The 10834-nt window shown below is 45.0% G+C and overlaps 1 pseudogene; it reads right to left on the bottom strand.

The window, feature by feature from the left end:
* Positions 9167–10469, bottom strand: LOC102179579 (annotated as a pseudogene).

The following is a 10834-nucleotide window of genomic DNA, read 5'->3' as shown; positions in this document are numbered from 1 at the left end:
GGGCACAGAGAGCAGACATTCCGCTTTATAGTCCAGGGCCTGGGCCTCTGGCAACAATCGCTCTGAGTAAATACCACGTGGAGGTTCAAAGAGGGATGACCTCAGCTGCCTCCCCATGCTTACCTCCCTTTTCTGGCACCTAGTGGGTTAAGAGGTTAAGAGGAGGTTACCTCCCTTTCTGGCACCTAAGGGGTTAAGAGGAGAAGGCAATGGCAACCCACCAGTACTCTTGCCTGGAAAGTCCCATGGACTGAGGAGCCTTGTAGGCTACAGTCCTTGGGGTCTCGAAGAGTCGGACACGACTGAGTGACTTCACTTTCACTTTTCACTTTCATGCATTGGAGAAGGAAATGGCAACCCACTCCAGTATTCTTGCCTGGAGAATCCCAGCAACAGAGGAGCCTGGTGGGCTGCCGTCTATGGGGTCGCACAGAGTTGGACACAACTGAAGTGACTTAGCAGCAGCATGGGGGGTTAAGAAGTGCCCTGGTATCTGGGTGCTTCCCCAGTAGAAAAATGCTTCCTGGAAAGTTGTACAAGGTGTGGGCCTGAATTCCTCATGCAAGTTCCCCCTGAACCCTCGACCTCCAATCTTCCTGCAGACCTGCTGGCTGGCCCACCGAAAGATACAAGCCTGTTTGTTGCTGAGGGCCCTGCTCTTACTCAACTGCCCAGAAGCACTGTGTCCCCAGACAGACAGGGACAGTGTCTAGCTGCCAGCCTGAAACTGAGCAGCCCTTGACAGCTCTACCGGGAGCTACTCAGACAGCCTGGGAAGAGCCAGCATCAGTAGGCTTGAAGACCCACCCACCTCCCACTTTATGAAATAATCCTGAAACAAGCTGGGGGAGTTAGACATAGTGAGAGGCATCTGGGCCAGGGGACATTGGGCCCAAAGAGTGGGAGCAAGAAGAGGATTCTTCCTGTGGGGAAGGCTGAACCCTACCTACAGGGCCTCTGAGCAAGAGAAGCCAAAAAGCCCAGTCTTCCTCTGGTGAACACCCACTCCATGTACTTAAACACATACATTCATACACTCCTGACTGTTGCTTCTAAATGTATCTTTTTTTAAAAAAATCTGTTTATGGTTGTGCTGGGTCTTTGTTTCTGTGTGCAGGCTTTTCCCTGGTTGCAGCAAGCAGGGGCTACTCTCTAGTTGTGGTGCATGAGCTTCTCATTGCGGTGGTTTCTCTTGATGGGGTGCACAAGCTTCAGCTGCTCCATAGCATTTGGGATCATCTCAGACCAGGGTTCAGACCCATGTCTACTGCATTGTCAGGCAGGTTCTTTACCACTGAGCCACCAGGGAAGCCCTGTAAATGTATTTTGACTTGATCTCCTCTCCTCCATTTCCACCACTGGTAGCATCCCTGCCCACTCACCTCTCACCTGGACCACATTCGTGGCCCCCGGCAGGTCTCCCTGCCACAGTCCTACCTATTCAGTCTACTCTGCTGTGGCTGTTCCCAGCCCACTTCCAGCCTTTTCTTCTGCCACACAAACCCTTGGCATTCCCTGAGCATGCCACCTCTTTCAGGACACTAAGCATTTGCACCTACCATTCCTTCTGTTTGAAATATCTCTTGGTGAACTTATATTCATTTCTTTCAGTGTTAGTTTGTATTAGTTAAGGTTAGGCTCAGCTGCAAACAACAAAAAAAAGGAGAAAATGAATAGTTTAAACAAAATGGATTTCTATTTGTCTCTCATGTAAAACATAGGCCAACTAAGCCTCCTTCTGTCTTGTTGCATTATCATCTTCAACAAAAGCTCATGTCCAAGTTTCAGCTGCTTCAGCTCCAGCCATCAAATCTACCTCCCAGCCAGCAGGAAGGACATGTTCCCTCCCTTTAAATACACATCCCAGAAATTGTTCTTACCACTTTTAATGACATCCCATTAGTCAGAACATAGTCACGTGGCTATACTTAGCTGAAAAGGAAAATGGGAAATGTAGTCTTTATTCTGGATGGCTGTATTTCCAGCTGGGAAAGAGTGGTATTATTCAGGAAGAAGAGAAAAATGCTTCCAGGAGGACAAGAGTAGGCTCTGCTGCACAGCTCCAATATCACTCTAAATGCACTCTTCTGCCCTCACCCATATCTGGAGATGGACGATTCCACACTAACCATGGAACATTTTGTATATTCCTGGAGTATAGCACTTACTATCCTGCAGTGCAATGATTTGTTGACATATATGGGATTTCTCTGAGTACAGGGCCTTTGTCTAATTCATCTCCATGTCCTCCTCTTATGTTTGGCACATCACATAATACATAAAACTGAGTGATTGAATTCATTTATTCAATTGATTAAGGAATTAAGGTTTAGGGATATTAAATGAGTGTCCATCATCACCCAGTAAAAGGTGCAGCCAGAATTGGAACCCAGGTGTTTATCTCTGATAGCTCAGGACAGCATGGGATGGGGCAGAAAGGGTAAAGAGACCAGGAGCTGGTTAAGAAGGGCCTTGTGCAAGCGGTCACTGTAGGTTACGTGATGGAAAGATCACTCTGGAAGGCTTTAGGACAGAAGGCGAAGAGACTGTTTGGAGGCTCTTTTGAGTGACCTGAGAGATGATGAACTCTCTGAACTCAGGCATGGCAGTGAGGATTGGTAGGAGATAATATATTTGAAGGGATTGAAGTAGTGAACTGATAGTACCTACTGACTGATTGGATGAAAGAGATGGAGAGGAAGGAATCCAGATGTTTCCCAGGTTCCTGGGCAAGTAGGTTGATGACTGCATAACTTGTGTCCATTCAACAGATGAACAGGAACAGTTAAACAAAATATGCTATATACATGTATACAAGGGAATATTATTTAGCCTTAAAAGGGAATGAATTCTGGTACCTGCTACAAAAATGGATGGATCTTGACAACACTATGCTAAGTGAAACAAGCCAGATAAAAGGACAAATCTTGTGTGATTCCACTTATACATGCTACCTAGAATAGCCAAACTCAGAGATAGAAAGTAGATCAGAGGTTATCAGGGACTAGGGTAGGGAGAAAGGAACACACATATACCACTCTTCTTTAGATTTTATTCCCATATAGGTCATCACAGCGTATTGAGTAGAGTTCCTTGTGCTATACACTAGGTTTTTATTAGTTATCTGTTTTACATATGGTAGTGTGTATGCGTCAATTACCACAATGTTTTTAAAAAATCCTTTCTGGTACTCTAGTGCTTTTTGCTGAGGCTATGCTATAAAAGGTGGCAAGAATACTCAAAAGAACTATACAAGAAAGATCCTGATGAAATTCCAGCTGAGCTACTTCAAATCCTAAAAGATGATGCTGTAAAAGTGCTGCACTCAATATGCCAGCAAATTTGGAAAACTCAGCGGTGGCCGCAGGACTGGAAAAGGTCAGTTTTCATTCCAATCCCAAAGAAAGGCAATGCCAAAGAATGCTCAAACTACTGTACAGTTGCACTCATCTCATACATTAGCAAAGTAATATTGAAAATTCTCCAAGCTAGGCTTCAACAGTATGTGAACCATGAACTTCCAGATGTTCAAGCTGGATTTAGAAAAGGCAGAGAAACCAGAGATCAAATTGCCACAATCCACTGGATCATAGAAAAAGCAAGACAATTCCAGGAAAACATCTACTTCTGCTTCATTCACTACACCAAAGCCTTTGACTGTGGATCACAACGAACCGAGGAAAATTCTTAAAGAGATGGTAATACCAGACCACCTTTCCTGCCTCCTGAGAAACCTGTATGCAGGTCAAAAAGAAACAGTTAGAACCAGACATGAACAACAGACTGGTTAAAAATTGAATGTGGTCCACTGGAGAAGGGAATGGCAAACCACTTCAGTATTCTTGCCTTGAGAACCCCATGAACAGTATGAAAAGGCAAAATGATAGGATACTGAAAGAGGAACTCCCCAAGTCGGAAAGTGACCAATATGCTACTAGAGATCAGTGGAGAAATAACTCCAGAAACAATGAAGGGATGGAGCCAAAGCAAAAACAATACCCAGCTGTGGATGTGACTGGTGATAGAAGCAAGGTCCAATGCTGTAAAGAGCAATATTGCATAGGAACCTGGAATGTTAGGTCTATGAATCAAGACAAATTGGAAGAGGTCAAACAGGAGATGGCAAGAGTGAACGTCGACATTCTAGGAATCATTGAACTAAGATGGACTGGAATGGGTGAATTTAACTCAGATGACCATTATATCTACTTCTGTGGGCAGGAATCCCTTAGAAGAAATGGAGTAGCCATCATGGTCAACAAAAGAGTATGAAATGCAGTATTTGGATGCAATCTCAAAAACAACGGAGTGATCTCTGTTCATTTCCAAGGCAAACCATTCAGTATCACAGTAATCCAAGGCTATACACCAACCAGTAATGCTGAAGAATCTGAAGTTGAACGGTTCTATGAAGAGCTACAAGACCTTTTAGAACTAACAACCAAAAAAGATGTCCTTTTCATTATAGGGGACTGGAATGCAAAAGTAGGAGGTCAAGAAACACCTGGAGTAACAGGCAAATTTGGCCTTGGAGTACAGAATGAAGCAGGGCAAAGGCTAATAGAGTTTTGCCAAGAGAACGCACTGGTCATAGCAAACACCTTTTCCAACAACACAAGAGAAGACTCTACACATGGACATCACCAGATGGTCAACACCGAAATCAGATTGATTATATTATTTGCAGCCAAAGATGAATAAGCTCTATACAGTCAGCAAAAACAAGACCAGCAGCTGACTGTGGCTCAGATCATGAACTCCTTATTGCCAAATTTAGACTTAAATTGAAGAAAGTAGGGAAAACCACTAGACCATTCAGATGTGACCTAAATCAAATCCCTTATGATTATACAGTAGAAATGAGAAATAGATTTAAGGAACTAGATCTGATAGACAGAGTGCCTGATGAACTATGGATGGAGGTTCGTGACAATGTACAGGAGACAGGGATCAAGACCATCCCCATAGAAAAGAAATGCAAAAAAGCAAAATGGCTGTCTGGGGAGGCCTTACAAATAGCTGTGAAAAGAAGAGAAGTGAAAAGCAAAGGAGAAAAGGAAAGATATAAGCATCTGAATGCAGAGTTCCAAAGAAGCAAGGAGAGATAAGAAAGCCTTACTCAGCGATCAATGCAAAGAAATAGAGGAAAAGAACAGAGTGGGAAAGACTAGAGATCTCTTCAAGAAAATTAGAGATACCAAGGGAACATTCATGCAAAGATGGGCTTGATAAAGGACAGAAATGGTATGGATCTAACAGAAGCAGAAGATATAAAGAAGAGGTGGCAAGAATACACAGAAGAACTGTACAAAAAAGATCTTCATGACCAAGATAATCACGATGGTGTGATCACTCATCTAGAGCCAAACATCCTGGAATGGGAGTCAAGTGGGCCTTAGAAAGCGTCACTACAAACAAAGCTAGAGGAGGTGATGGAATTCCAGTTAAGCTGTTTCAAATCCTGGAAGATGATGCTGTGAAAGTGCTGCACTCAATATGCCAGCAAATTTGGAAAACTCAGCAGTGGCCACAGGACTGGAAAAGGTCAGTTTTCATTCCAATCCCAAAGAAAGGCAATGCCAAAGAATGCTCAAACTACCACACAATTGCACTCATCTCACACGCTAGGGCATGCTCAAAATTCTCCAAGCCAGGCTGATTCAGCAATACGTGAACCGTGAACTTCCTGATGTTCAAGCTGGTTTTAGAAAAGGCAGAGGAACCAGAGATCAAATTGCCAACATCCACTAGATCATCGAAAAAGCAACAGAGTTCCAGAAAAACATTTATTTCTACTTTATTGACTATGCCAAAGCCTTTGACTGTGTGGATCACAACAAACTGTGGAAAATTCTTCAAGAGATGGGAATACCAGACCACCTGACCTGCCTCTTGAGAAACCTATATGCAGGTCAGGAAGCAATAGGTAGAACTGGACATGGAACAACAGACTGGTTCCAAATAGGAAAAGGAGTACATCAAGGCTGTATATTTAAGCCTGCTTATTTAACTTATATGCAGAGCACATCATGAGAAACACTGGGCTGGAAGAAGCACAAGCTGGAATCAAGATTGCCAGGAGAAATATCAATAACCTCAGATATGCAGATGACACCACCCTTATGGCAGAAAGTGAAGAGGAACTAAAAAGCCTCTTGATGAAAGTGAAAGAGGAGAGTGAGAAAGTTGGCCTAAAGCTCAACATTCAGAAAATGAAGATCATGGCATCTGGTCCCATCACTTCATTGGAAATAGATGGGGAAACAGTGGAAACAGTGTCAGACTTTATTTTGGGGGGCTCCAAATCACTGCAGATGGTGACGGCAGCCATGAAATTAAAAGATGCATACTCCTTGGAAGGAAAGTTATGACCAACCTAGATAGCATGTTAAAAAGCAGAGACATTACTTTGCCAAAAAAGGTCCATCTAGTCAAGGCTATGGTTTTCCAGTGGTCATGTATGGATGTGAGAGTTGGACTGTGGAGAAAGCTGAGTGCTGAAGAATTGATGCTTTTGAACTGTGGTGTTGGAGAAGACTCTTGTGAGTCCCTTGGACTGCAGGGAGATCCAAGCAGTCCATTCTAAAGGAGATCAGTCCTGGGTGTTCATTGGAAGGACTGACGCTAAAGCTGAAACTCCAATACTTTGGCCACCTCATGAGAAGAGTTGACTCATTGGAAAAGAGTCTGATGCTGGGAGGGATTGGGGGCAGGAGGAGAAGGAGACGACAGAAGATGAGATGGCTGGATGGCATCACCGACTCGATGGACATGAGTTTGAGTGAACTCCAGGAGTTGCTGATGGACAGGGAGGCCTGGTGTTCTGCAATTCATGGGGTCACAAAGATTCGGGCTTGCCTGTGACTGAACTGAACTGAACTGAACTGTATATCAAGGGTGTATATTGTCACCCTGCTTATTTCACTTCTATGCAGAGTACATCATGCGAAATGTTTAGCTGGATGAAGCAGAAGCTGGAATCAAAATTGCCAGGAGAAATATCAATAACATCAGATATGCAGATGACACCACTGTTGTGGCAGATAGCAAAGAACCAATGAGCCTCTTGATGAAAGTCAAAGAGGAGAGTGAAAAAGTTGGCTTAAAACTCAACATTCAGAAAATGAGATCATGGCATCCGATCCCATTACTTCATGGCAAATAGACGAGGAAACAATGGAAACAGTGAGAGACTATTTTCTTGGATTCCAAAATCACTACAGATGGTGACTGCAGCCATGAAAGAAAGCAAAAGATGTTTGCTCCTCGGAAGAAAAGCTATGACCCACCTAGATAACATATTAAAAAGCTGAGACATTACTTTGCTGACAAAGGTCCATTTAGTCAAAGCTATGGTTTTTCCAGTAGCCTTGTATGGATGTGAGAGTTGGGCCATAAAGATAGCTGAGCACCAAAGAATTAATGCTTTCGAACTATGGTGTTGGAGAAGACTCTTGAGAGTCCCTTGGACTGCAGGGAGATCCAACCAGTCCATCCTAAAGAAGATCAGTCCTGAATATTCCCTGAAAGGACTGATGCTGAAGCTGAAGCTCCAATACTTTGGCCACCTGATGCGAAGAACTGACTCATTGAAAAAGACCCTGATGCTGGGAAAGACTGAAGGCAGGAGGAGAAGGGGATGGCAGAGGATGAGATGGTTGGATGGCATTACCAACTCAATGGAAATGAGTCTGAGCAAGCTCTGGGAGTTGGTGATGGACAGGGAAGCCTGGCATGCTGTAGTCAATGGGGTGGCAAAGAGTCGGACACAATGGAGCGACTGAACTGACGGAAGCTGTAAGTATGCACTTGATTGTCTGAATCATCATCATCACCACCGTTTCCAAGGTCCTTTCTGTGGTGCAGAGGAGACACCTGGAACCACTTTTCCCAGAATTCCCTTCTCTCTGTGGGCCTAGATAAGAGTTACCAGTGTAAGATGCAAGGGTAGAGACCATTATTCTTCATTGGTTGTTGCAGGCAGATATACAGCCAGACTTGGAGTTCAAAGCAGCTTCCAGACGACTTTTTCTTCTTTTTGTAAATTTTTATTTGTTTATGTGTTTATGTATAGCTGTGCTGAGCCTTTGTTGCAGCTCAGGGGCGCCTTGTTGCTGTGCACAGTCTTTCTCTAGTAGCAGCGAGTGGGGGCTGCTCTCTAGTTCTGGTGCTCGGGTTTCCCGTGGCAGTGGCCTCTCTTGTTGCAGATTATGGGTTCCAAGGTGCCCAAGCTCAGTATTTGTGAGGCACAGGCTTGAGGCATGTGGGATCTCAGTTCCCAGAACAGGGATCGATCCTGTGTTTCCTGCATTGGCAGACAGATTCTTAACCACTGGACCACCAGGATAGCCCCCTGGGTGATTTTCTTAAGAATCACTCTCATTGGCTTTGCAAACTAAGATAGTTAGGTGAGCTTCCCGTTTGTAGGGGCTTCCCTGATAGCTCAGTTGGTAAAGAATCCACCTGCAATGCAGAAGACCCCATTTTGATTCCTGGGTCGGGAATATCCGCTGGAGAAGGGATAGGCTACCCACTCCAGTACACTTGGGCTTCCCTTGTGGTTCAGCTGGTAATGAATCCACCTGCAATGCAGGATACCTGGGTTTGATCTCTGGGTTGGGAAGATCCCTTGGATAAGGGAAAAGCTACCCACGCCAGTATTCTGGCCTAAAGAATTCAGTCCATGGGATCACAAAGAGTTGGACACAACTGAGCAACTTTTATCTTCCCATTTGTAGCCACTTCCAGGTGAGTTTTTGAGAATCACTCCTTCTAGAACTAATAGAGAGGATCACTCCTTCAGCCCTTCCAACAGTTTTATCAACCTTTAATTTTCTACAATATAGTCTTTCACACTTGAAAACCTGAGTGGCTTCTGTTTTTCTGGCCAAACCTAGAATAATACAGTAGGTAGATGCAAGACACACACCCATGCCTTCCTGTTTGATGATATTTTATAGTTTTAGTTTTAATATGTTTGGGTCGGTTGGAGGTATTTGTATATGTGTACATGTTAGGTATACACATATGTGTGTGAAACCATTTTATTTTCTTTTATTTTCTCTGTGTATTTGCAAAACACGTAGGGCCAACATAGAAAAAAAAAAAAAATAATAAAACCTCTTGTGAAAAAAGTTACACTTACAAAAGAAAGGCCTGCAAGGAATTAGTGCCTTAGCCCCTCAGTGCTATAGCAACTCTGATTGGTCCAGGGAAGTAAACAGACATATAGAGGGAGAAGGCCTCGAAGTGGGCCTCGAGGGGGAACTCAAGGGCAGGAAGTGGGTCTGGGTGGAGGGAACAGCCCCCACTGGTGGCCATAGGGTGAAGGTCAGGGAGGGCGAGTGTATCCATCCATGAGGGGGCATCAATAGAGGAGGTCCATGCATACCATGAGGAGGCACAGGACCTGGGAGACCCATGGTAGAGCCAAACAGAGGCCCTTGGCAGGGGTGGGCATGCTCATGGGAAAATGTCCAGGGTGAGGCATCCCAGGTGGTGGTTGGGGTGATGGCTGCCCCCCAGAGACAGGGGGCCCAGCATGGGGCTGTCCCAAGCCATGAGGGCTATGGTGGGCCAGCTGCATCTGAGACATCTCTAGATGGAGCTTCCCACCCATGGGTGAGGATGTGAGTGTCCGTGTCCAGGATGTCCAGCCCCTGGGGTTCCCGGTGATGGGGGGCCATGTCCTCCAGCCCCAGGAGGCATAGGTGGTGGGGGCATGGCTGGGGGTATCCTAAGTGGAAGGGCCCCAGGAGGCGGTACTGGGGGTGGGATGGAGCCAGAAGGAGGCATGCATGGAGGAGGAAGCCCAGACCCCAAAGATGATACCACAGGATTGGGTGCAGAGGGTGGAGGGGGTGCATTGGCAAACAGCTGATGAGGGTGGTCAGCCTGGGAGAGTGGTTCTGTGCTGCCCCAAGTCGTTCAGCTGCTGAGCCATGGCACTCGCCCCTGGAGTCCTTCTGTGTCCTCCCACAGTGATGGGGAGGTTATAGAGGTACTGCCCATTCATGGCTCAATCGCTGCATCCAAAGCATCAGATGAAACTGAACTAATAAAGGCATAAGCTTTGGAGTTGCCTATGTCAGGGTCCCACAAAATCTTGGGACTTTGCAAGATGAACCCATAGGCACTTAAAGTATCATAAAGCAACTGGGTCCAGGTTCCCAATGAAAATGTTGGTCCCCACATCCAGGTTTTTGCTGTGAGCCCACCTGTATTGGCTTTCCATAGAGTTTGATCATGTTCATGATGTTTATGGCTGAGTCAGCATCTTCCTCACATAAGAATTCCACAAAACCACAGCCTTGGTGCTGACCAGTGACTCTATCCTTTGGCATGTGGATGTTGACTACAGGCCTTGCCTGGAGAGTTCATTCCCACAGCAGCGGTTTACTAACCTTCCCATCAAGGGCCCCCATGCGGCATCCTGGTTCCACTTGGACAGAGATCGGCCTAGTGGCCATGGTGGAAAAGCTCCCGCTGTCTCCCATTTCAATATTTTTAAGGTTTTTTAAAGTATATAAACCACTTTTAAAGTCTTTATTGAATTTGATACAATATTGCTTCTGTTTTATGTTTTGATTTTTTTGCCTGCAAGGCATGTGGGATTTTAGCTCCCTGACCAGGGATTGAACCAACATCCCCTGCATTGAAACGTAAAATCTTAACCACTGGACCACCAGGGAAGTCCCTATGAACCATTTTAAATAATTGTATACGGAGTGACACTTCCCCTAAATACTTCAACATACATCTCCTAAGAATAAGGACACTGGACATAAACAGAATACCACTATCACACCTACGAAGGGTAACATAATTCTTCAAT

Source organism: Capra hircus, chromosome 15 (genome assembly GCF_001704415.2).
Source record: "Capra hircus breed San Clemente chromosome 15, ASM170441v1, whole genome shotgun sequence".
Classification (NCBI taxonomy): Eukaryota; Metazoa; Chordata; class Mammalia; order Artiodactyla; family Bovidae; genus Capra; species Capra hircus.
This window is presented reverse-complemented; position numbering and strand designations above follow the sequence as displayed.